This window comes from Procambarus clarkii, chromosome 77 (assembly GCF_040958095.1).
Source record: "Procambarus clarkii isolate CNS0578487 chromosome 77, FALCON_Pclarkii_2.0, whole genome shotgun sequence".
In the NCBI taxonomy this organism is placed as follows: Eukaryota; Metazoa; Arthropoda; class Malacostraca; order Decapoda; family Cambaridae; genus Procambarus; species Procambarus clarkii.
Window position 1 is genome coordinate 13,559,802 of NC_091226.1, and position 27,373 is coordinate 13,587,174.

The 27,373-nt window shown below is 41.3% G+C and overlaps 1 protein-coding gene across 2 annotated transcripts in view; it reads left to right on the forward strand.

Annotated features, from left to right (window-relative positions):
* LOC123747159 (uncharacterized) overlaps positions 1–27,373 on the forward strand; it is a 471,756-nt gene that overhangs the window by 2,413 nt on the left and 441,970 nt on the right. The window contains exon 1 of one of the 2 annotated variants that reach the window (XR_011224889.1): positions 26,657–26,805. The exons of the other annotated variant lie outside the window; for it this stretch is intronic. The gene's annotated coding sequence lies outside the window, so the exon portion shown is untranslated. Of the gene's footprint in view, positions 1–26,656; positions 26,806–27,373 lie in introns of those variants that run through there. 2 annotated transcript variants of the gene reach the window in all.

Genomic DNA, 27,373 nt, shown 5'->3' on the forward strand with positions numbered 1-27,373 from the left:
ATAATTCTTACACGAAGGAAAGTTGAATGAAATATTCAAAAATCCTACATTCACGAATTAAATGCAAACCAGTTAACGCTATTTGAATGACTGCATATAAGCAGGGAAGGTGTCTAGTATTTGTAGAATGGTTCAGAACAACAGCGTAGTTTAATATTTATAATACGTAAAGGAATAATGAATGATAACTGATAGTGCTTGTGGGAACAGACTGACCGGCACCTTCCCAGGTTTTTGGGGGTGGATGGAAGCTAGGCGTCTGGATTGCACCTAATTGGTAATTAAATAATTGGTGATTAAGCCTGGTGGCGAACTGAAAGTAGCAAAGTAATTTGTAAGTATAGTTAGAGGCCAATGAAGGAGAAGAAGCAAGTTGAAACGAAGTTAATTCCGGTTTTGTTCTGTTAATGATTATGCCCAGCCTATGATAATGGGAATTTAATTGCTTAAACTAATAACACAAACTACAAGTTTCAAATCGTTGGAGTAATTTTCCTTGATGTATTCACAAAAGCCACCCAAACCGGTTAAAATTAACGAACTATTGTGTGTTACGAAGGCGATGCAACACAGTAATTAACATATATAATGCTAGGCAGGCGTATGCTAAGTGTACCCTGACCATAGGTTCGAATCCTCTTCACTGGCTCCTACTAATTTTCTCATTGATACATGACGTTAATGTGATTTCTTTGTGTAGATTAATATAAAATAAGAACATAATTCAATATGCAAATGGATAAAATGAAATAATTCCCTGTGAGCACCAGAGAAATCCTTTTAAAAGTGAATTTTGTATCGAGGATGAAATATGAGGGTGAATTTTAGGGGGTGGAATTCCTTTGATACAATTTGTAGCCTTGAAAAATGTGACATTGTGCCTGCCATCTCTCAGATCAGCATGTTCCTGGTTGCTGACCCCAGTCACCACTCTATTACACTATTTTATACCCTTAATATCGTGGTCTTGAAGGAAATTTGTAACGGTTTTATATATATAGATGTAATGTTACTAGTTCTGTGCTTGCATGTCGTGTCTGTATTACGATTTAATGTTAATAGTGTGACGGTAAAGCGTTGGTGTTCGGCTGTTTCAAAAGCTAGGGGCAGGGCCTCGTCACATAAAGAAAAAAAAAGAGAAAAGCTGGAACTTTCGTCTGTGGTAAGGTAATGGGAAGACACACAAAACACAAGTAAATTTAACAATGAAATTTTAATTACTTTAGAAAAGCAAGACATGAATAAAATTGGGCATAAAATGTAACAGACAAGTCAACAAACAAAATAATATGAATAATCACTGGCAAATGAAAAGTTATGTTAAGACAAGTGAATAATAGCAAAGTAAATAATGATAGTGCCTTAATATTGGCTTCGAGCTGCCACCTACCTTAGTACACGTAAGCCAAGGCTTAGTCTACCAATGAGACGTGTCACCTGCAAGGGGCACTGGAATATTCTGCCTTCTCTGGGTCGCTGCAGCCCAGACATCAACTAGTGGCGGAGGGTGGTTGGGCAGGTGCGACTGGGCACCAGCCAATCAGCGACCGGCAGGCGATGGACAAGCAGTTTGCCGGTTAACGATGGCGGGGGCGAGCAGGTGTGCCGGTGTGCTGGATACGTTTTGCTCTCTGGGCAAAACGTTTTGGAGATACTTGTTGGATATATCTTCTATATTATCTATTGATGTGACGTACTTTGGAGGGAAGAGAAGGCTCAATCTCTCTTGAAAGAAATTATCGTCACAATAGTTTTATACATACAAAGCCGACTACAGGCAAGTACACATGCGTAACGTTATATGACAAAGAGTCCTGGGAAGACGGGACACCACGAGCGTAATTCACATCCTGTAACTACACTTAGGTAATTACAAACACACACACACACACCCAATACGCTATGCGTAATGTGTAGGATAATAATCGCTAGGATCACTGGTAGTAATGCAAGTATTATTATGCATCCAAGGTGGATTCAGTAGTTACGTGCACCAAGAGCTCAGGCCTTAACTTTGTTAAGAATTGTATTAGACTTGAAGGATAAAAACATGCAGGATTGGTGCCCTAATGACCCTGACAGTTGTTAGGCCTTGAACACCTCATACTTGTCCGTTTTATTGGTTATTAATGTTTGTTTCAATGACCTTTCTCAATAGATAATTGGTGCTTGCTATCCCTGGGATGTACCAACGGCCCGTCTTCTAGCCTCTCATTACAAAAGGTGTCAGTTTTAAAATCGCAAGGAAATATCGGTAGCAGATGTTAGAAAAGACAACGAACATTACGTAAAGCCCAATTAGCATTGTAGCTACAATCTAATATATTGATATAAATCAAAATCTATTTTAAATTTAGACAAGATCTTTAAAATCTTAAAACAGAATGATATAATATGCGTTTTTAAACTTCAGCTTGTTGAATGACAACAAATAAATCAGTATGTCATAACGTGAAGTGACATGATGCATTATGACTTTCACAAGTAATGTATTCGTTGTATTACACATACCCAGTGTTTGTAAAAGTCACTATGAAGTTTTAACCGGACGTTTGATCCTGTTAATCAGCCTTTGTCACACCAGTATTATCATGCGCAGCCTAGTACTTATTAAAAAAAATCAAAGCCTATTATTAATTACCCAGTTAAATGTGTTGGTTCTATATATATATATATATATATATATATCGGAAATTACAAGAAAACGTCAACTTTCAATGGAGGAGGGAAAGAGTGGAAGTATATTTATACTTTACCACAATGGTCACTACAGCCAACTTGATCAATGGCTTGTGTGCTCATCACTTGATCAATGGCTTGCGTCCTCATCACTTGATCAATGGCTTGCGTCCTAATCACCTGATCAATGGCTTGCGTCCTCATCACCTGATCAATGGCTTGCGTCCTCATCACCTGATCAATGGCTTGCGTCCTCATTACCTGATCAATGGCTTGCGTCCTTACACTTGATCAATGACTTGTGTTCTCATCACTTGATCAATGGCTTGCGTTCTCATCACTTGATCAATGGCTTGTGTTATCATCATTTGATCAATGGCTTGCGTCCTCATCGGTTGATCAATGGCTTGCGTCCTCACACTTGATCAATGGCTTGCGTCCTCACACTTGATCAATGACTTGCGTCCTCACACTTGATCAATGGCTTGTGTCCTCACACTTGATCAATGGCTTGCGTCCTAATCACCTGATCAATGGTTTACGTCCTCATCACCTGATCACACGATGCTTCTAATGTTTTTTTTTTTTAATTATTTTGTTTTTTACACAGGCGGGTACAGGCTTTCCCTTCCTCATAGTCGTCCAACCACTTGGGCTGGACGGTAGAGCGACGGTCTCGTTCCATGCAGATCGGCGTTCAATCCCCGACCGTCCACAAGTGGTTGGGGCACTATTCATTTCCCTCCGTCCCATCCCAAATCCTTATCCTGACCCCTTCCCAGTGCTATATAGTCGTAATGGCTTGGCGCTTTCCCCCCCCCCTGATAGTTCCATTCCATTCCCCATAGTTCAGGGTAAGGATATAGTTTATAACCCGCCAATGCGGTTAACAACCAAAGGGCCAGATTCACGAAGCAGTTACGCAAGCACTTACGAAGCCGTACATCTTTTCTCAATCTTTGGCGGCTTTGTTTACATTTATTAAACAGTTTACAAGCATGAAAACATCCCAATCAACTGTTGTTATTGTTATAAACAGCCTCCTGGTGCTTCGGAGCTCATTCACAGATAAATTAGTGTAAACAAAACAAAGGATTGGTGCCCAGTCAATCTTTCTTGGCCAAAGTCGAATTCTTACCAAATCACTTGTGAGGCGGCGTGGAGTGTTACACTACATGAGGCGTGGGGTGTTACACTACATGAGGCGTGGGGTGTTACACTACATGAGGGGTGAGTGTTACACTACATGAGGGGTGAGTGTTACACTACATGAGGGGTGAGTGTTACACTACATGAGGCGTGGAGTGTTACACTACATGAGGCGTGGAGTGTTACACTACATGAGGCGTGGGGTGTTACACTACATGAGGCGTGGAGTGTTACACTACATGAGGCGTGGGGTGTTACACTACATGAGGCGTGGAGTGTTACACTACATGAGGCGTGGGGTGTTACACTACATGAGGGGTGAGTGTTACACTACATGAGGCGTGGGGTGTTACACTACATGAGGCGTGGGGTGTTACACTACATGAGGCGTGGGGTGTTACACTACATGAGGCGTGGAGTGTTACACTACATGAGGCGTGGAGTGTTACACTACATGAGGCGTGGGGTGTTACACTACATGAGGCGTGGAGTGTTACACTACATGAGGCGTGGGGTGTTACACTACATGAGGCGTGGAGTGTTACACTACATGAGGCGTGGGGTGTTACACTACATGAGGCGTGGAGTGTTACACTACATGAGGCGTGGGGTGTTACACTACATGAGGCGTGGAGTGTTACACTACATGAGGCGTGGGGTGTTACACTACATGAGGCGTGGAGTGTTACACTACATGAGGCGTGGGGTGTTACACTACATGAGGCGTGGAGTGTTACACTACATGAGGCGTGGAGTGTTACACTACATGAGGCGTGGGGTGTTACACTACATGAGGCGTGGAGTGTTACACTACATGAGGCGTGGAGTGTTACACTACATGAGGCGTGGAGTGTTACACTACATGAGGCGTGGAGTGTTACACTACATGAGGCGTGGAGTGTTACACTACATGAGGCGTGGAGTGTTACACTACATGAGGCGTGGGGTGTTACACTACATGAGGCGTGGAGTGTTACACTACATGAGGCGTGGGGTGTTACACTACATGAGGGGTGAGTGTTACACTACATGAGGCGTGGAGTGTTACACTACATGAGGCGTGGGGTGTTACACTACATGAGGCGTGGGGTGTTACACTACATGAGGCGTGGAGTGAGTGTTACACTACACCACAATAGACTAACACAACATCTCTCAACGTGTAATGGAATGAGAAAACTCGTAGAAGACTTTCGTTACACAGACATTGAATGGGAATGTGTGTGTGGGGGGGAAGGGAGGGGATAATCCTGTTCACAGGATCGATCCAAGTCATGCCAGTTATGTGTCACAAGTCATGCCAGTTATGTGTCACAAGTCAGGCCAGTTATGTGTCACAAGTCATGCCAGTTATGTGTCACAAGTCATGCCAGTTATGTGTCACAAGTCATGCCAGTAATGTGTCACAAGTCATGCCAGTAATGTGTCACAAGTCATGCCAGTAATGTGTCACAAGTCATGCCAGTAATGTGTCACAAGTCATGCCAGTTATGTGTCACAAGTCATGCCAGTTATGTGTCACAAGTCATGCCAGTAATGTGTCACAAGTCATGCCAGTAATGTGTCACAAGTCATGCCAGTAATGTGTCACAAGTCATGCCAGTTATGTGTCACAAGTCATGCCAGTTATGTGTCACAAGTCATGCCAGTAATGTGTCACAAGTCATGCCAGTAATGTGTCACAAGTCATGCCAGTAATGTGTCACAAGTCATGCCAGTAATGTGTCACAAGTCATGCCAGTAATGTGTCACAAGTCATGCCAGTTATGTGTCACAAGTCATGCCAGTTATGTGTCACAAGTCATGCCAGTTATGTGTCACAAGTCATGCCAGTAATGTGTCACAAGTCATGCCAGTTATGTGTCACAAGTCATGCCAGTTATGTGTCACAAGTCATACCACTTATGTGTCACAAGTCATGCCAGTTATGTGTCACAAGTCATGCCACTTATGTGTCACAAGTCATACCACTTATGTGTCACAAGTCATGCCAGTTATGTGTCACAAGTCATGCCACTTATGTGTCACAAGTCATACCACTTATGTGTCACAAGTCACGCCAGTAATGTGTCGCAAAACATCAGTTCCATCTCACAGCCATTTCGATGCACACTGTCATGCGAGGATCGCGTCTCTCACACATATCATGGTGGTAATATATTAGAGAACAATGTCAGCTCTTAATGTGACAGAGCGGGCTGGGTGTTTAGGTCAGGTGGGGGAGGGGTCGGGGGTAGGGTGCAGGTGTGGCCGCAGTTATTAGGTGGGTGACCAGGAGAGTGCAGGTGGAAGGCCAGGTTAATTATTGAGTCAATCACCCCGGACGTCACACGCACACGCACACACACACACACACACACACACACACACACACACACACACACACACACACACACACACACACACACACACATCGCCAACATGGATTCAGGGAGGGTAAATCTTGCCTTACAGGCTTGATAGAATTCTACGATCAGGTGACACAGATTAAGCAAGAAAGAGAGGGCTGGGCGGACTGCATTTTCTTGGATTGTCGGAAAGCCTTTGACACAGTACCGCATAAGAGGCTGGTACATAAGCTGGAGAGACAGGCAGGTGTAGCTGGTAAGGTGCTCCAGTGGATAAGGGAGTATCTAAGCAATAGGAAGCAGAGAGTTACGGTGAGGGGTGAGACCTCCGATTGGCGGGAAGTCACCAGTGGAGTCCCACAGGGCTCTGTACTCGGTCCTATCTTGTTTCTGATATATGTAAATGATCTCCCGGAGGGTATCGATTCATTTCTCTCAATGTTTGCGGACGATGCTAAAATTATGAGAAGGATTAAAACAGAAGAGGACTGTTTGAGGCTTCAAGAAGACCTAGACAAGCTGAAGGAATGGTCGAACAAATGGTTGTTAGAGTTTAACCCAACCAAATGTAATGTAATGAAGATAGGTGTAGGGAGCAGGAGGCCAGATACAAGGTATCATCTGGGAGAGGAAATTCTTCAGGAGTCAGAGAAGGAAAAAGACTTGGGGGTTGATATCACGCCAGACCTGTCTCCTGCAGCACATATCAAGCGGATAACATCAGCGGCATATGCCAGGCTGGCCAACATACGAACGGCATTCAGAAACTTGTGTAAAGAATCATTCAGAACTTTGTATACCACATATGTCAGGCCAATCCTGGAGTATGCAGCCCCAGCATGGAGTCCATATCTAGTCAAGGATAAGACTAAACTGGAAAAGGTTCAAAGGTTTGCCACCAGACTAGTACCCGAGCTGAGAGGTATGAGCTACGAGGAGAGACTACGGGAATTAAACCTCACTTCGCTGGAAGACAGAAGAGTTAGGGGGGACATGATCACCACATTCAAGATTCTGAAGGGGATTGATAGGGTAGATAAAGACAGTCTATTTAACACAAGGGGAACACGCACAAGGGGACACAGGTGGAAACTGAGTGCCCAAATGAGCCACAGAGATATTAGAAAGAACTTTTTTAGTGTGAGAGTGGTTGACAAATGGAATGCATTAGGGGGTGATGTGGTGGAGGCTCACTCCATACACAGTTTCAAGTGTAGATATGACAGAGCCCGATAGGCTCAGGAATCTGTACACCTGTTGATTGACGGTTGAGAGGCGGGACCAAAGAGCCAGAGCTCAACCCCCGCAAACACAACTAGGTGAGTACAACTAGGTGAGTACACACACACACACACACAGGGGCCTCGTAGCCTGGTGGATAGCGCGCAGGATTCGTAATTCTGTGGCGCGGGTTCGATTCCCGCACGAGGCAGAAACAAATGGGCAAAGTTTCTTTCACCCTGAATGCCCCTGTTACCTAGCAGTAAATAGGTACCTGGGAGTTAGTCAGCTGTCACGGGCTGCTTCCTGGGGTGTGTGTGTGTGTGTATAGTGTGAAAAAAAAAAAAAAAAAAAGTAGTTAGTAAACAGTTGATTGACAGTTGAGAGGCGGGCCGAAAGAGCAAAGCTCAACCCCCGTAAAAACACAACTAGTAAACACACACACACACACAAAATTCTCAGGGGAATTGACAGGGTGGACAAAGACAAACTCTTCAGCACGGGTGGGACACGAACAAGGGGACACAGGTGGAAACTTAGTGCCCAGATGAGCCAGAGACGTTAGAAAGAATTTTTTCAGTGTCAGAGTAGTTAATAAATGGAATGCACTAGGAAGTGATGTGGTGGAGGCTGACTCCATACACAGTTTCAAATGTAGATATGATAGAGCCCAGTAGGCTCAGGAATCTATACTTCAGTTGATTGACAGTTGAGAGGCGGGACTAAAGAGCCAGAGCTCAACCCCCGCAAGCACAACTAGGTGAGTACATGCTCACGCACAATATAGCACATGGATGAGCACAGAATATATTACAATTTTGTCAGAGTAATGAACATATGCAGTATATACTAGAACGGGGAATGGTGAGGGAAGCCTCAATACGCAGCCTAAAATCTCAAATGTAAATTCATAGAAAAGTGGGATGGAAACCTCTACTCCAGTAAATTGAAGAGGCTGGGGCCAGATTTACGACGCAGGTACGCAAGCACTTGGGAACCTGGGGCCAGATTCACGACGCAGGTACGCAAGCACTTACGAACCTGTACATCTTTTCTCATTCTTTGGCAGCTTTGTTTACAATTATTAAACAGTTAATGAGCTCCGAAGTACCAGGAGGCTGTTTATAACAATAACAACAGTTGATTGGCAAGTTTTCATGCTTGTAAACTGTTTAATAAATATAACCAAAGCCGTCAAAGATTGAGGAAAGATGTACTTACCTAATTGTGCTTGCGGGGGGTTGAACTTTGGCTCTTTGGTCCCGCCTCTCAACTGTCAATCAACTGGTGTACAGATTCCATATCTATATCATATCTACATTTGAAACTGTGTATGGAGTCAGCCTCCACCACATCACTGCCTAAAGAATTCCATTTATTAACTACTCTGACACTGAAAAAATACTTTCCAACGTCTCTGTGGCTCATCTGGGTACTAAGTTTCCACCTGTGTCCCTTTGTTCGTGTTCCACCCGTGCTGAAGAGTTTGTCTTTGTCCACCCTGTCACATTCGTAAGTGCTAGCGTTACTGCTTCGTCATAAAAGTATTTGTGTACGTCTGATACCATACTACTTGTGAAGGAGGAAATGTACATGTTTATCTCTCAGAATGTTTGGTAACAGGTTTATTGTTTGTGATGTGTGTCTATGTATATACTAACACGTTGTACTGAACGGGGTGAGAATAGCTTGAGCTACCTCATCCCTTTGTGTGTATTTTACCTCAATAAACTTATTTCAATTTCAATTTCAATTTCAATTTCAACTGCTTCGTGAATTAGGCTCCTGTACTCCAGTAAATTGAAGGTTTAAGAGCTGGACGCAAGAGTTGAAACTCATCCCCAACCATACCCTCTGCCACGCATGTACAAGTAGGTGAGTACAAGCCCTTCTGTCCTTCCGAGTCCCATCTGTAACAGCTCAGCTGGTGCATCAGGCTTGGAGTAACTCACTTACCACACCACGCTTGCCTCTCAGCTGTGAGAGGCCACGAGCTGGCTCACTGAGTGTCAGTACACTTTATTATTATTCTGTGTGTGTAAAGTATGATGTACTTACGTGTAAAGTGTCGTATGGGATCTGTGTATGGCTCACTGTTATTCTGTTCTGCCATAAATTATATATAAATGTAATAATTTTCCTTGTAAATTAATGTAATATAATCTCCAATATTGTAAATCATTTAAAAAAAATAAGTATAACATTTAGGGGTTTAAAGTTCATGTTCTGTGATAATTAAACACTTGTGTTTATTGAGAATTATACTACTGTATATGTAATGTAGTATTGCCTTGTAAAATGTATGTATATATGATTTATATTGTATTTTATTAAATAAAGAAAAAAAAGCTTTAGTACAAGGGTGGAGACATTTTGTTATTTGAGGTCATATTTTACTGAGCGAAGACTTCTTAAGGCTGCATTTTTACAGTGGGAGAGCATGGTGTAAAAGATAGGGAACATTGTTTACAGTGGGAGAACAACATGGTGTAAAAGATAGGCAACATTGTTTACAATGGGAGAACATGGTGTAAAAGATAGGGAACATTGTTTACAGTGGGAGAACATGGTGTAAAAGATAGGCAACATTGTTTACAATGGGAGAACATGGTGTAAAAGATAGGGAACATTGTTTACAGTGGGAGAACATGGTGTAAAAGATAGGGAACATTGTTTACAGTGGGAGAACAACATGGTGTAAAAGATAGGGAACATTGTTTACAGTGGGAGAACAACATGGTGTAAAAGATAGGGAACATTGTTTACAGTGGGAGAGCATGGTGTAAAAGATAGGGAACATTGTTTACAGTGGGAGAACATGGTGTAAAAGATAGGCAACATTGTTTACAGTGGGAGAACATGGTGTAAAAGTTAGGGAACATTGTTTACAGTGGGAGAACAACATGGTGTAAAAGATAGTCTTATCTTACAGTGGCTTATAGTTCAAATTCCAGTAGAACACTTGTGCACGTAAGTACATTATTATATATAGCAAAGAGAGAAAGGCGAATAGTTTATGAATCGAAAAGTACTTTTTCCATTATATGTTGTTTTTACAATTTGTTATAGAATTGAGAATATGAAAATAATACACAAGAAAATATTTAAATATTTTTTTAGCGAAAAAAAAAATTATGCAAAATTTGGTCGTCTTTGAGAAAGCCGCATTTCGATGTGTAGAAGTTGAAGGTTTTCCACTCTTGGTCTTGTCATTGTGCATTTCATCCGTCTTGAAGGAAATGTGCCGCCTCTTAACGAGCCTAGCCTGAGGATAGCTTGAATAATTGACAACAGAACCTAATCACCTAACGGTTCTAACCTAACCAACGCCTAAATCTGCCCAATATACTAATATATATGATATTAATTATTAAATTGTATAATATAATTAATTAATTATAATAATATTAATTAATTTGTATTAATTAATTAATTAATAATTAATTAATTTTTAATTTGTATAATATAATTTATATAATATTAATTATTAATTATATATAATATTAATTATTAATTTGTATTTGAGAACATTCCTATTTTGAATGAGTATAGTATGTTCAAATTGACGAATGCGTGTATGGGGTCGGCCAGTGGATGGAATGAAAATAGGCTGAGGAAGGGTTGAGTTTTTGAACTTTTTGTTACTGTCCTCTAATTTAATTTTAGAAAAGACATTCATGTGTTTATTATTGATGTCAATACAGACTCCTTGAAACATTAAATCAGGAAAAAAAATCCAAAATAGATACTAATAGGTCATGCAGGTCGGCATTCAATCCCCGACCATCCAGAAGTGGTTGGGCACCATTCCATCCCCCCGTCCCATCCCAAATCCTTATCCTGACCCCTTCCAAGTGCTATAAAATCGCAATGCCTTGGCGTTTCCCCCTAATAATTAAACACAAATTAATTCACAAAACAGATATATTATTCTGAGGGGGTTTTGTTTAGTAAAGTAAACTATTATAGGAGTTCTGTCATTCTGGGCACCCACTCCACCACTCCCAAGCCTGGCGCACCAAATTCTCGTTTCCCAATAATGGTATTGAGTCAGTCATGGAGGTTTTAACCGTAATCTTCCCGATCCAAAGAGGCGCATTATATATATATATATATATATATATATATATATATATATATATATATATATATATATATATATATATATATATATATATATATATATATATATATATATGTCGTACCTAGTAGCCAGAACGCACTTATCGGCCTACTATGCAAGGCCCGATTTGCCTAATAAGCCAAGTTTTCATGAATTAATTGTTTTTCGACTACCTAACCTACCTAACCTAACCTAACTTTTTCGGCTACCTAACCTAACCTAACCTATAAAGATAGGTTAGGTTAGGTTAGGTAGGGTTGGTTAGGTTCGGTCATATATCTACGTTAATTTTAACTCCAATAAAAAAAAATTGACCTCATACATAATGAAATGGGTAGCTTTATCATTTCATAAGAAAAAATTAGAGAAAATATAATAATTCAAGAAAATTTGGCTTATTAGGCAAATCGGGCTTGCATAGTAGGCTGAGAAGTGCGTTCTGGCTACTAGGTACGACATATATATATATATATATATATATATATATATATATATATATATATATATACCTATACCTATAATAGGTTAAGTAATAATTGTAATTACGAAGCAATAAGATGCTTATCTTAACAGACTAAGAAGGTTAGGAAAGGTCGGTGTTTTCTATGAAGCTTTTCAAGGTAAACTAGTATGTTTAGTATGTCATATATGCACGTATTTAATAAGTCAATATTGACTTTACGAAAGTGCGAGAACGGTTTGCACAGGATGGTTAGTCATACAGAGGCATGTGATAGGCAGTCTGCACTGGCAGACTCACAAAATGTTAATTTAGGCTCTGTCTGGTGTCTTAAATATATAACACTAATAGCAACCCTCTACATCATGAATACATAATATTCTATGACGTTTTTAAGTTTTTAAGATGGTATTCATATCATAATAATAATTATGGAACTATAAATTGTGTGAAATGTGGATAAAAATGATGAGATATGGCTAACAATATTTATTGTCAAATTCGTAGTAGGCTCAAACGGCTTGCCAATAATAACAAATAATTCATCAATATAATTTCAATTATATGAGACTAAAATATGAAAATACTAGAGATTAAATAGGAATTTCGTTATTTAGATAATACGGTATTTATATTAAACTCTGCAGATTACAGGTTATTCAGTATGGCTATGCTGATAAGAATTGTCAATAATCTAGTGTTAATTATATATATAATATATATATATATATATATATATATATATATATATATATATATATATATATATATATATATATATATATATATGTCGTACCTAGTAGCCAGAACTCACTTCTCAGCCTACTATTCAAGGCCCGATTTGCCTAATAAGCCAAGTTTTCCTGAATTAATATATTTACTATATTTTTTTTCTTATGAAATGATAAAGCAACCCTTTTCTCTATGTATGAGGTCAATTTTTTTTTATTGGAGTTAAAATTAACGTAGATATATGACCGAACGTAACCAACCCTACCTAACCTAACCTAACCTATATTTATAGGTAAGGTTAGGTTAGGTAGCCAAAAAAAGCTAGGTTAGGTTAGGTTAGGTAGGTTAGGTAGACGAAAAAACATTAATTCATGAAAACTTGGCTTATTAGGCAAATCGGGCCTTGAATAGTAGGCTGAGAAGTGCGTTCTGGCTATTAGGTACGACATATATATATATATATATATATATATATATATATATATATATATATATATATATATATATATATGCATATTTGTTTGTCCATATATAATTATATGGATTTGTTTGTATATGTTTGTTGCTGAATACAGAATATACGTGGTATAATACATATTATACCTGTGTGTTTGTTTTAGGACAGGAAATAGCAAAGAGATTGACAGGCGCAATATAAAATGCGTTGATATATATTCTCTCGTGCATACAAATGTTCATATATAATCCCTAGGCGTGCTGAAACATAGAGGTTGACACACCTGCTACACTTTGACACACCTGCTACACTTTGACACACCCGCTACACTTTGACACACCTGCTACACTTTGACACACCTGCTACACTTTGACACACCTGTTACACTTTGACACACCTGTTACACTTTGACACACCCGCTACACTTTGACACACCTGCTGCACTTTGACACACCTGCTACACTTTGACATACCTGCTACACTTTGACACACCTGCTACCCTTTGACACACCCGCTACACTTTGACACACCCGCTACCCTTTGACACACCCGCTACACTTTGACACCCGCTACACTTTGACACACCTGTTACACTTTGACACACCCGCTACATTTTGACACACCTGCTACACTTTGACACACCTGCTACATTTTGACACACCTGCTACACTTTGACTCACCCGCTACACTTTGACACACCCGCTACATTTTGACACACCCGCTACACTATGACATCACTCCGACGTAAATATAACATCAATACAACGTGCCCGAACATCCTCCACTATGGCTTTATTTATTTGTTTTATTATTGTTGTGTTCTTTCACTTTTATATTTCATATACATATTTGTATTCCTATTATACATTTTTTTTTTTTTATTTGATTAATCTTGTGTATTGTAATTTTATTTTATTTCGGCAACGGCATTATACGGACGGTGGAAGAAAAGTACCTTTCTCATTGTAGTTACAATGTTGTCAATGGTTGACGGTCTCGCTTCATGCAGGTCTGCGTTCAATCCCCGACTGTCCACAAGTGGTTGGGGCAGCATTCCTTTCCCTCCGTCCCATCCCAAATCCTTACCCAGACCCCTTCCCAGTGCTATATAGTCGTAATGGCTTGGTGCTTTCTCCCCTGATAATTCCCTCTCCACTAAAACAAATAGCTTAAATACAATGTTAACTTTCTCACTGTGGGTATATCTACTGAACTTCATGAAACGCAAATTCTTGTGAGTTTAATGCTTGAGAAAGCCTTGCTAATCACCCATCTGTTGTCTAATCTCCACTACGGGCTCACTATAGCCCGTGCTACTTGCCCCGCTCCTGTGCCAGGTAAGTCCACTACGGGCTCACCATAGCCCGTGCTACTTGCCCCGCTCCTGTGCCAGGTAAGTCCACTACGGGCTCACCATAGCCCGTGCTACTTGCCCCGCTCCTGTGCCAGGTAAGTCCACTACGGGCTCACCATAGCCCGTGCTACTTGCCCCGCTCCTGTGCCAGGTAAGTCCACTACGGGCTCACCATAGCCCGTGCTACTTGCCCCGCTCCTGTGCCAGGTAAGTCCACTACGCGCTCACCATAGCCCGTGCTACTTGCCCCGCTCCTGTGCCAGGTAAGTCCACTACGGGCTCACCATAGCCCGTGCTACTTGCCCCGCTCCTGTGCCAGGTAAGTCCACTACGGGCTCACCATAGCCCGTGCTACTTGGAACATTTTGTTCCAGGTAGCGAATCTTAAACAACAACAACCACCTCGCGTTCCACGGTCGGAAATATTTTACGTCTTAATACCAGTGGAAAACTTGTCTCCGAACAAACGTTTAGCCTCTTAACTTCACTTTGTATTCCACAGCCGCTGGTGGCTCTTCACGAAAGGTGGGTCCGCTCACAGGGGTGAATACCTCGACCTATCGCCTGGTGGATGGCGTCGGAATCCTCTCGTCAAAATCCAATCTAAAACCAACACGTCCTCTCATCCCCCCTCGACCTGTGATAGTCTTTTCTGCCAGCTTTCCTTCCTTCCAAATACGTAGCACGTTCGCTATCTTCCTTCCAACCCTACTCCCACAATAGCCTCCGCCGTGAGGCTCCACCCATCGCCAGTCTTTCAACTCGCATTCAATTCCCTATATACTTGTTTGTGAGCTCAGAAGTAGTAGTATCTGTCACCTATTTGTGAGCAAGGAAGAAATAGCCGCTGTCGCCTGGGTGTGAGCTTAGGATAATACCATCTATCATTTATTTCAGTTTCGATTCAATTCCGTCTATCGCTTGCCTTCTCGCAGTAAATTTTCCCTCATAATCCCCATTTTATCTATTATTATAACATTCAGGGGTTTTAAAGATCATGTTCTGTACTAATGAAACACTTGTTCACTAAGAATTATAATGTAATATTGCCTTGTAAAACTTATGTATATATGATTTATATTGTATTTTCTTAAAGATAAAAAAAAATATATGTTCCAGCAACACTTTTGCAGATATTTAGCTAAATTGCATAAAACATTTACAGGCAAAATACGTAAAATAATTGAAGCCTAGTCAGTATCTGGCACAGATGATGATAAAGTTCGTATCAGTGCTTTAAGATTTTCTTACTTTCTTTTACATAAAAATACTTATGTAATACTAATTGATCTATTTAAAGAAGCAATTTCTTCAAACATGTTTAATATTTTGTATAAGAGCTGTGGAATAATTTTTTTTATATATTTTTAAAGTCGGCGTTTAAGCACAGATCATATACGCCCAAGGGGGTCATGAGCGTGTTTTTACATGTTAAGTTTATGGAGCCGGTCGGCCGAGCGGACAGCACGCTGTCTTGTGATCCTGTGGTCCTGGGTTCGATCCCAGGCGCCGGCGAGAAACAATGGGCAGAGTTTCTTTCACCCTATGCCCCTGTTACCTAGCAGTAAAGTAGGTACCTGGGTGTTAGTCAACTGTCACGGGCTGCTTCCTGGGGGGTGGAGGCCTGGTCGAGGACTGGGCCGCGGGGACACTAAAGCCCCGAAATCATCTCAAGATAACCTCAAGATGTTATATACGTTATACATCAACGGGTCCCCGGTAGTAGTCGGGTTCGTTCTTGACTCACAATCGAGAATTCGTGGTTCGAATCCCGGGTAGGACAGAAATGGTTGGGTACATTTCCTTTCACCTAATGCAACTGTTCACCTTGCTGTAAGTAGGTACTCAGGAGTTAGCCTTGTAAAGCTTATGTATATATGATTTATATTGTATTTTCTTAAATAAAGATAAAAAAAGTAATTAGCCCTTAAAGGGGGGACCTCGATAAACGCCTAACGTTTATAAATATACTCGGGCTTCCTGTCCCTCGATAAAATGAGTTATTATTATATATAGCCTAGTGTCTTGACGAGCAGCTGTGTTATGGTTCGTGAGGATGACTAAGAGGAAGATAACAACATGATAACAACCACCTTGGTGGTTCTGTGCTATCATCTCCAGTCCCCTCCTCGATCCGTCTTAATTAAGAGATCAATATAATGTTTATAAATGGTATTCCTTCACCGACATTAAGGAGTAGTTGCCTGGCTAGAAGCCCCTGGTTTATGTTAGGCTGACCCGCTTCCTCTGCTTAACGTTCCTGCTCGTCTTCCCCGCTCCCCCTGCTTGCCAGCAAGGTGGCCCTGCTTCCCCAGCTTGACAGCAACACTACCTCTGCAAGCAAACCTCCTGCTAACCCAGCTTGACAGCTCCACTAACTGAGCCAGCCAAACCCCTGCTTCCCCAGCTTGACAGCTCCACTACCTCTACAAGCCAAACCCGTGCTTCCGCAGCTTGACAGCTCCACTGATTCTGCCAGCCAAACTCCTGCTTTCCCATCTTGCCAGCCACGCTTCCCCATCTTGCTGGCGCCGGTCCTTGCCATGCTCGGCTCTGCTTGCCTGCCCAGCTTCGCCTGCTTGTCAGTCCCCTTTCCCTGAGCCAAAGATTGTGGCTACCATCACGTGATTGTTCTTTCTTGCAGTCTACTGTGTTTCTGTTAATATGTCGCAGCCTAGCGAAATTTTTAAATTTTGCCCCGAGGGGCGAGTTTATTGGGCAGCGTCACTCATCCTGTGAGTGGACACACCGCCATAGTGACAGTATTGGGCAGCGCCACTCATCCTGTGAGTGGACACCGCCATAGTGACAGTATTGGGCAGCGCCACTCATCCTGTGAGTGGACACACCGCCATAGTGACAGTATTGGGCAGCGTCACTCATCCTGTGAGTGGACACACCACCATAGTGACAGTATTGGGCAGCGCCACTCATCCTGTGAGTGGACACCGCCATAGTGACAGTATTGGGCAGCGCCACTCATCCTGTGAGTGGACACACCACCATAGTGACAGTATTGGGCAGCGCCACTCATCCTGTGAGTGGACACACCGCCATAGCAGCATGTACAACACTCCCCAATAGGAAGAAATCCCGCTGGGTTGTTCAGCCTAGCGAAACCACAAGTGGCGCCAAGAGATTTTCGTACTATTTCTCAGGTGTTTTTTTGTTCAAGAAGATTCATAAGTTGATGAGTTACATAATCCTGTATCCATATAGTGCAGTGCTACATAGACCAGCATCCAAACTGCTTTTAATTACTAATTATTCGCAATTAAAAATTCATTTCTAGGACTGGAAATAAGGAAGTGTTGATTGTCATTAATTTAATCAGATTTATAAATGCGATATTATTCCATTTTATCTCAATTGGTAAATAAAGCACCTTGGTTTTATTTCAGTTCATTGAGACAAGAAAGAACTACATCTCAAAGGGATGGGGTAGCTTAGGCTATTTCTACCCCTTTTTGTTTCAGTTTATTGAAGCTTAGGCTATTTCTACCCCTTTTTGTTTCAGTTTATTGAAGCTTAGGCTATTTCTACCCCTTTTTGTTTCAGTTTATTGAAGCTTAGGCTATTTCTACCCCTTTTTGTTTCAGTTTATTGAAGCTTAGGCTATTTCTACCCCCTTTTGTTTCAGTTTATTGAAGCTTAGGCTATTTCTATCCCCTTTTGTTTCAGTTTATTGAAGCTTAGGCTATTTCTATCCCCTTTTGTTTCAGTTTATTGAAGCTTAGGCTATTTCTACCCCCTTTTGTTTCAGTTTATTGAAGCTTAGGCTATTTCTACCCCCTTTTGTTTCAGTTTATTGAAGCTTAGGCTATTTCTACCCCCTTTTGTTTCAGTTTATTGAAGCTTAGGCTATTTCTACCCCCTTTTGTTTCAGTTTATTGAAGCTTAGGCTATTTCTACCCCCTTTTGTTTCAGTTTATTGAAGCTTAGGCTATTTCTACCCCCTTTTGTTTCAGTTTATCGCAATTTTCCCTCCATTTTGGTGTGTGGAAGGCAGTCAATATCAGACCGTAGAGAAGGAAGTCAAGCAAGACCAATAAAATAGGTTGGCCATCACGGATGGCGCGGGAGCCACGGAGCTGCAAAAGAGGCCAACTGAGTTATGGATAAACATTCGACAGTGTAAAAGGTAGAGAATTACAGGAGTTTGGCAATGGTGTGGCTGAGGGCAGTAAGGCCGCTGCCCACCCTAACTTCCCCCCCTCTCTCAAATCATCGGTGAATTTACATGTGTATCTGTCGCTTTTCTGCGCGTGTGTGAGTGCGTGCATTCGCGGGTGTTTGCGTGTCTTGGGTCACGGAAAGATAAAAATAAGAAATGTCCCGGGTCTTGAGCAGAAGGAAATCCGAATACGGTCACCGTTGGTAAAACAATATTGAGACACATCGTCAAATATTTTACGTGATTTGACCACAATTTGAATGGTAAATCTCCAGAGGAAAAGCAGAAAAGCAGGAGAAAAATATGGAAGGACGTTGTATTATAAGTTGTGTGTGATTTTTGTGTATTTCTGCAGATGTAGCGTGCTTCAGGAGGGCGTGTTTTGTTGTAGCGTTGTATAAAGCCGGAGCCGGCATTTAACAGCTGGGGTGGGCGGGGCCCTCGTGGTCCAGTGGTGGGCGGGGCCGCTTGTGGTGGTCCAGTGGTGGGCGAGGCCCCTCTTGGTCCAGTGGTAGGCGGGGCCCTAGTGGTCCAGTGGTGGGCGGGGCCGCTTGTGGTGGTCCAGTGGTGGGCGAGGCCCCTCTTGGTCCAGTGGTAGGCGGGGCCCTAGTGGTCCAGTGGTGGGCGGGGCCGCTTGTGGTGGTCCAGTGGTGGGCGGGCCCCTCGTGGTCCAGTGGTGGGCGGGGCCCTCGTGGTCCAGTGGTGGGCGGGGCCCTCGTGCTTGTATACAAACACTATTAATAACATTGTATTATATGTAGTCGCCCAAGTTTGTACGGGAACCATTTATGACTTAATATCAATAAAATAATAAATCTCCAGTTCAAAGAGTAAATTATATGAACTCGTCTGTGAGTGTAATCATATGATTACACCTACACACTTCTCGTAACATTTAAAAACGACATATATATATATATATATATATATATATATATATATATATATATATATATATATATATATATATATATATATATATATATATATATATATATATATATATATATATATTTAATAAATATAAACCGACATATTTATATAAATATAAAAGTAAGAAAACGGCAGAATACACTTTTGGCCCATGCGAGGCTACTAGTGTTTATATTAAATGGTTTTCAGAGTTGTCCTGAGTGTGTATATTCTATATACACACTCTTCTGTGTGTGTATATAGAACGCACACACACATAAGCTTTCTTCCGTGTGTGTGTTATATATTCTATATTCTGTGTGTGTAAGAATTATCCTTATCTCTTGTCCAGATTGCACTACACTATACGAGTGCATGGGGGGAGTTGTGTAAAACCCTGGTTTGTGCCTCGGAGAGGCTACAGGATCCAGTAAGTTCCGTAGAACTTCGGTTTCAACTCCTTTTGACCATGTCGTAGCTCAGTCGATTAAAGCAGCGTCTGGGATGCTCTCGGACGCAGGTTCGAATCCATGTCACGACCCTTGTGGATTTGTCCGACAAAAAAGACTATTGTAATATATTAACATATACTTCACATAGGTAACTTTCCTATTCATCGTATGACCTTCTTACCGAACTGTACACAATCTTACCGATCACTAGGCTGTGTAAGGTATAGGAAAATAATAACAAACATAAACTCTTGATAAATATCTGTAGAATACGTCTGGAATAGCTGTGAAATTTCACCGTGGAGTGAAGAAACGGTCCGGATTCTTATGCGCCGTGAGAGATGCCGTAGGAAGGGCAACTCAAGTGAAGCCAATATATTCCCCAGTGATGCGGATGAATTTGCATGCAGACTAGAGGGGGATATTTGAGAGCTGGCGGCTGCTGTGACGGAGTTTTATATCTCCAAACTCTCTCCTCGTTGCTTCAATCCTCCTTGTAAGTGCGGAAAACTGCTGCGGTCCGTGAAAGCGCTTGGTGTGGGAATGGTCCATATCTAGGCTGTGTTTACGCCTGGTGTGGGAATGGTCCATATCCACACTGTGTTTACGCTTGGTGTGGGAATGGTCCATATCCACACTCTGTTTACGCTTGGTGTGGGAATGGTCCATATCCACACTCTGTTTACGCTTGGTGTGGGAATGGTCCATATCTACACTATGTTTACGCTTGGTGTGGGAATGGTCCATATCCACACTGTGTTTACGCTTGGTGTGGGAATGGTCCATATCCACACTGTGTTTACGCTTGGTGTGGGAATGGTCCATATCCACACTGTGTTTACGCCTGGTGTGGGAATGGTCCATATCTACACTATGTTTACGCTTGGTGTGGGAATGGTCCATATCCACACTGTGTTTACGCCTGGTGTGGGAATGGTCCATATCCACACTGTGTTTACGCCTGGTGTGGGAATGGTCCATATCTACGCTATGTTTACGCTTGGTGTGGGAATGGTCCATATCCACACTGTGTTTACGCCTGGTGTGGGAATGGTCCATATCCACACTGTGTTTACGCCTGGTGTGGGAATGGTCCATATCTACGCTATGTTTACGCTTGGTGTGGGAATGGTCCATATCCACACTCTGTTTACGCTTGGTGTGGGAATGGTCCATATCCACACTATTTGCGCTTGGTGTGGGAATGGTCCACATGCACACTATTTACGCTTGGTGTGGGAATGGTCCATATTTACACTGTGTTTACGCTTGGTGTGGGAATGGTCCATATCCACACTCTGTTTACGCCTGGTGTGGGAATGGTCCATATCCACACTCTGTTTACGCTTGGTGTGGGAATGGTCCATATCCACACTCTGTTTACGCCTGGTGTGGGAATGGTCCATATCTACACTATGTTTACGCTTGGTGTGGGAATGGTCCATATCCACACTCTGTTTACGCCTGGTGTGGGAATGGTCCATATCCACACCATGTCAACTTGGTGGTGTTACGAAAATAAACCACCTTATCATGCTCGGTTAACGCCTAGTGTAGATCGCCCTATATTCCAAACCATGCTCCAAAATTAAAGTACATATAGCTCAGGTGTTCATAATATGTACATACACTCATTTAACCGTCCACATTTTGTACTACTGAAATTATACTGTTTCCGACCATTTTCTGAAGCTTAGAAACGAAGATAACTAAGATAAATCAACGCTAGGCTAACTTAAATAACAGACGAAGACAACAACTTAGACTAACTTGGTACTCATGTACTAAGACTAATATAAGCCACATTATACTAGTCTTCGAAAGCTATTTAAAATTCATCTGAAGTGGAAGTAAATCTTGTTTAGTGCGTAATGGGATTATAATAATACTCAATTTAAAAGTTGTACTGCTTTTATAGTCTCATCTTAAAATAAAAAAATATACTAAAGTACTCTTCGATTCGGAACATATTTCTCTTTCTCTTCTCTTTGTTATAATACAGTGTATGTAAATGCACAAGAAAGTTATTCTGGAACTTTAACTATAAGCCAATATAGTCTAATATAAGACTATCTTTTACACCATGTTCTCCCACTGTAAACAATGCCGCCTTATGAAGATTTTGCTCACTAAAATATGGCCTCCATGACAAAAGAATCCCAATCCCTGGACAGAACACTGGACGCGTGATCCTGTGGTCCCGGGTTTGATCCTGGGCGCCGGCGAGAAACAATGAGCACAGTTTCTTTCACCCTGATGCTCCCGTTACCTAGTAGTAAATAGGTACCTGGGACTTAGCTGTCACGGGCTGCTTTTTGGGGGTGGAGGCCTGGTCGAGGACCGGGCCGCAGGGACGCTAAAGCCCCGAAATCATCTCAAGATAATCAAGATCCCAACATTTTAAAAAGGAGGCTGGTCGAGGACCGGGCCGCGGGGACACTAAAGCCGCGAAATCCTCTCAAGATAATCAAGATCCCAACCTTTAAAAGGGAGGCCTGGTCGAGGACCGGGCCGCGGGGACGCTAAGCCCCGAAATCATCTCAAGATAACACCTGACTTACTGTAAACACACCTGGGCTGTTACAAACAATCCTACTGCAATTTCAGTGAGACAAATGTGGACTTATGTGTGCAATAGTGCACCTTTTGAACTCGTGTACCACATGTGCACGCTGCCTTAACCTCTACTGTTACCGTGTGCACTCTGCATTAACCTCTACTGTTACTGTGTGCACGCTGCCTTAACCTCTACTGTTACCGTGTGCACTCTGCATTAACCTCTACTGTTACCGTGTGCACGCTGCCTTAACCTCTACTGTTACCGTGTGCACGCTGCATTAACCTCTACTGTTACCGTGTGCACGCTGCCTTAACCTCTACTGTTACCGTGTGCACGCTGCATTAACCTCTACTGTTACCGTGTGCACGCTGCCTTAACCTCTACTGTTACCGTGTGCACGCAGCATTAACCTCTACTGTTACCGTGTGCACGCTGCCTTAACCTCTACTGTTACCGTGTGCACGCAGCATTAACCTCTACTGTTACCGTGTGCACGCTGCCTTAACCTCTACTGTTACCGTGTGCACGCAGCATTAACCTCTACTGTTACCGTGTGCACGCTGCACATACCTGCTGGTGTGGCTATCATCCTTGCGTTGAGTCATGAAATAAAATAAAGCTACTTTACTAATAAATGTATGTGTTGTTTTCAGAGTGCGGATATAAAGCAGACAATTTAGTCATTACAGCGATACAAACACACATTTCCTATCATGAAAGTTGTGTTTGGGAGGTAGCCTAGTTACGAACCATTCTTAATAACGCGATGGACTTTGCTAGCAAGGTGTGATCATATGTTATCCTATCTATGTAAGAGAGTATGTGCAACGTTGGAGGCCAGATGCTAGAGGCTAGCTTCACCCAACTTTACAGGGTGAATGGTCTGGAATATAGAACTGACATAGGCTGGTCGGGGTGGGTCCTACGGTCCTATTAAGAGGGGGATATGGTCTGAATGTGAGTGAGCACATGTACGGGCAGGAACTGGGTCATGGTCTCCCGTACTACATCACTGAATGCCTAGTCATTAGGCTATTCAGACCCGCTAGCTTAAGGTACCTGGAGTTTTTGCAATTACTTTATTAACTCTCGTGTTCTTGAGGATATCATCATAATGCACCCACCAAGGTTAGAGTGAGGCGATTGTTATCTGACTTGAGGCCAGAGTGTGGTCGGGTCGACTGTAAAACCCTGATTGGGTCCCGGTTTGGGGCTCTCAGAACCTCTCAGTGAATTCAGTAGAGTTCCGGGTTGGTCGCCTTTTGTACCATCTTGGCCGAGTCGGTTAAGGCAGGTGTCTGGGACTCACCAGAACGCAAGTTCGAGTCACCCCATTGCCTCGAACCTGTGTTCGAGGCAATGGAGTGATTATAGACAATAAGTCACAGCAACGTAGGTGAAGATATGATGACCAAACTTATTAAAAAATGTAAAAAAAAAAACATTTGGATGTAATAACATTATTGAGCGCGCATTCGAGGACAAAATTTGCAATTTTTTTCTCAAAAAAAAAAAAAAAAAAAATTGTACGCCCCTATGTCATTATTCGTATAGTATCAATAGGGTGAAAGTTTGGCATTGAAACATCTGGGATATTCTTATAACTTTCATTAATGTCGTTATTATACACTTCAGGGACAGATGTCTGAATGGTCGTTTTTCCAATGCGTGTTCGAATCCTTTCCCATAACATATATAAGTTAAATTATGATTTTTAAATAACTTGAGTGTTTATCTGATGTGTCACTGTTCTTATCATAATTTTCTTATGATGAAAATTATATTCGCCTGAACCTTGTGCAAGATACGTAATATCGTCTCTATTTTAAAACAAATTTCACTGCGTCTTTTTCTTACATAAATACAAAATCGTGTGATTATACAAGAATAAATCCGGATTTTAAGAAGCGTTCGTGACACATTACGAAGTCAACCTTTGTTTATATATGAGCTTAATTGTGTTTTGAACCCCGGAAGCCTCATTCCAAAAGTTAATATGGAATTTTTCTTGTTTTTCTGTATTAAATAATATACAATATAAAGAACATATTTACATCAATTTACAAGGGAAACACTACATTTATATATATATATATATATATATATATATATAATTCTCAGTAAACCAGTTTCCCATATCATCTACTTCACGTCCAGTCCTGGGTTTAAAACCTGTGTACATTTTCCAATGAAATTCTCCCGCATAACTTGGTCAACGTCCATTTTTGTGAACAAATTTTCTAATTCACCTCGAACATAACATACAATCCCATCCGTCTTTGTCATAGACGCCCCATCACTTGATATTAGTCACAAGAAGACCATTTTATGAAGCTTTGAACCAGCTGGGCGAGGTGTAGTACTGGACATAAGCCATGAACACTAGCAAGGCAGAACACCCAGGATTAGATAGGCTATAGGATCAACGCACATTAAGTTAATCACAATGCAAACGTCGTTATTCCTTCAATTTCTGATGGTTTAGGCATCAAATCTTGAGCCACGTTATTGTGACTCTATATAACAATACAGTTTTGTGATTTATGCCATTAATGCTTATGCGTAGCCTCTTGCCCATGTTGTATAATTATGGAATTGGTTGACATATAACATTCTAAATTGCGTTTAATGGCCAGGTGTAGTTACGTGTAATCGGACTAGGCTGTGTTGACTCTTAAAGATCTATATACAAAATGTGATTTTTTTTTATTAATACATGAGGTACATCTGCATTTGTGCAGCTACCCTAGACTATATGAAGTGGAGTACAGCGTGTCAAAAAAGCTAACTAGGTGATGCTATAAAATCCCCATCACACAGGATGGTTAGTCATACAGAGGCATGTGATAGGCAGTCTGCACTGGCAGACTCCGGATGCATTTTGAGGATATCATCAACACAAGAGTGAATAAGGCAGCAGTGGTAATACAAGTCCCCATCCCGCAGGATGGTTAGTCATACAGGGCCATATGTTTAGTAGCCGGCACTGGCAAATTTTGGGTACACTGTGAGGATATCTTCAAGAATACGAGAGTGAATAAAGTAATTGCAAAGCTCCAGGTACCTCATACCAACTGGTCTGAAAGGTCTAATAACTGGGCATTCGGGGATGTGATGTAATCTTAGGTAGAGATATATTAATATTACTTGCTTCCAGGAAATACAATTCTCATTTATCACATATCTTTGATTCAGATTTAGTTTACATACAGCTGACTGAAAATGTAAACTGTCACCAGCATATATAAGATCTTATGTACTATAAAATAATACTTTGTTAAAATGTAATATTAATTAATAGTATTTATCACTGTAATAGTGATGTCAGCATATTTTTTAGTATGCAGCAAAAAATAGGAATAAGACTTTGACATTCAATTATTATTAACTCAAATAATTGACAAAATTGATAAAATCAATTGACAAAAGTTATTTACAATATTGCCTAATCTGAGGAGTTCAATTAAGTCTTATTAGAGTGAGGATAATGCTGGTATTCTCTGTTACACAAGACAGAGGATCATACACAAGACCATAGGTCTAAACTGTAGGCTGAATGACATGATTTTAAATGGAAAAAATAACCTCGTCTAGTGATTTTTAATTTTATTGGGAACATCGCTAATACTTGATAATCTTTTCCCATGGTTTACTTTCTTTTTTATAGTGATAATTTATCACGTATTGTGTCTAATTAACCTTCGTGGCGTTGTAGTGATGAAAATAATATAAGGAGTAAACAGATACAGCAGATACACACACACACAGGTGGAAACTGAGTACCCACATGAGCCACAGAGACGTTAGAAAGATTTTTTTCAGTGTCAGAGTAGTTAACAGGTGTTAACTACTAACATTAGGCAGTGATATAGTGGAGGCTGACTCCATACACAGTTTCAAATGTAGATATGATAGAGCCCAATAGGCTCAGGAATCTGTACACCAGTTGATTGACGGTTGAGAGGCGGGACCAAAGAGCCAGAGCTCAACCCCCACCCCCCCTCTGCAAGCTTTGGTGAGTACAACTAGGTGAGGTGAGGACACACACAGACTCGCCAAGGCTGCTCTGCTCCATGCTCTATTTTTCTAGTGTTTTTTGACGTTTTTCGTTCCCAAGGAGTTACTGTACATCTTCTGCGTGTTATAGCAACGCTTCCTGACCCGCCTGGTCATATAAATTAAAGGTAATTGTATGCGTTTTGCTGGTTTTTATGTATATTTCCTCTTGTAAATAAACTGGAGCGGCCGTCGGAATTGCTCGAGTCGGATCAAAGACTTCAGAAAAGTTTGATTTGTCTTCGTTATTAATTAATACACTTTAAACAAACCTAATCTAACCTAACCCATGCTTACCTAACCTATTCTGTTCTAACCGAACGTAGCCAAAAATAAGGGATACAATATTGTGTATTATACTGAAATACAGTATGTAAGAGGCGGGTAATGTCACTATGGCATTATAATTTCATTTCCGTCACAGGTTTTGGAGACGAGCAAATTTCTCACATTCCTATTTCCTATTAGTTTCCTATTAAAATTACGTTTATCGTTTGATTTGATTTGATTCAGTCAGCTACCTTTTAATACAAAAATCCATTGTCGATTTGCATTACCAGATCATAAGGTGTGTGGTCAACCTCTCCTGATTCCATTGTGTTAAAGTATGTTTATTGGAACAAGAAAAAAAATTACATCTCAAAGGGATAGAGTAGCTTAGGCTATTTCTACCCCCTAAATTCCATTGTGTGTGTG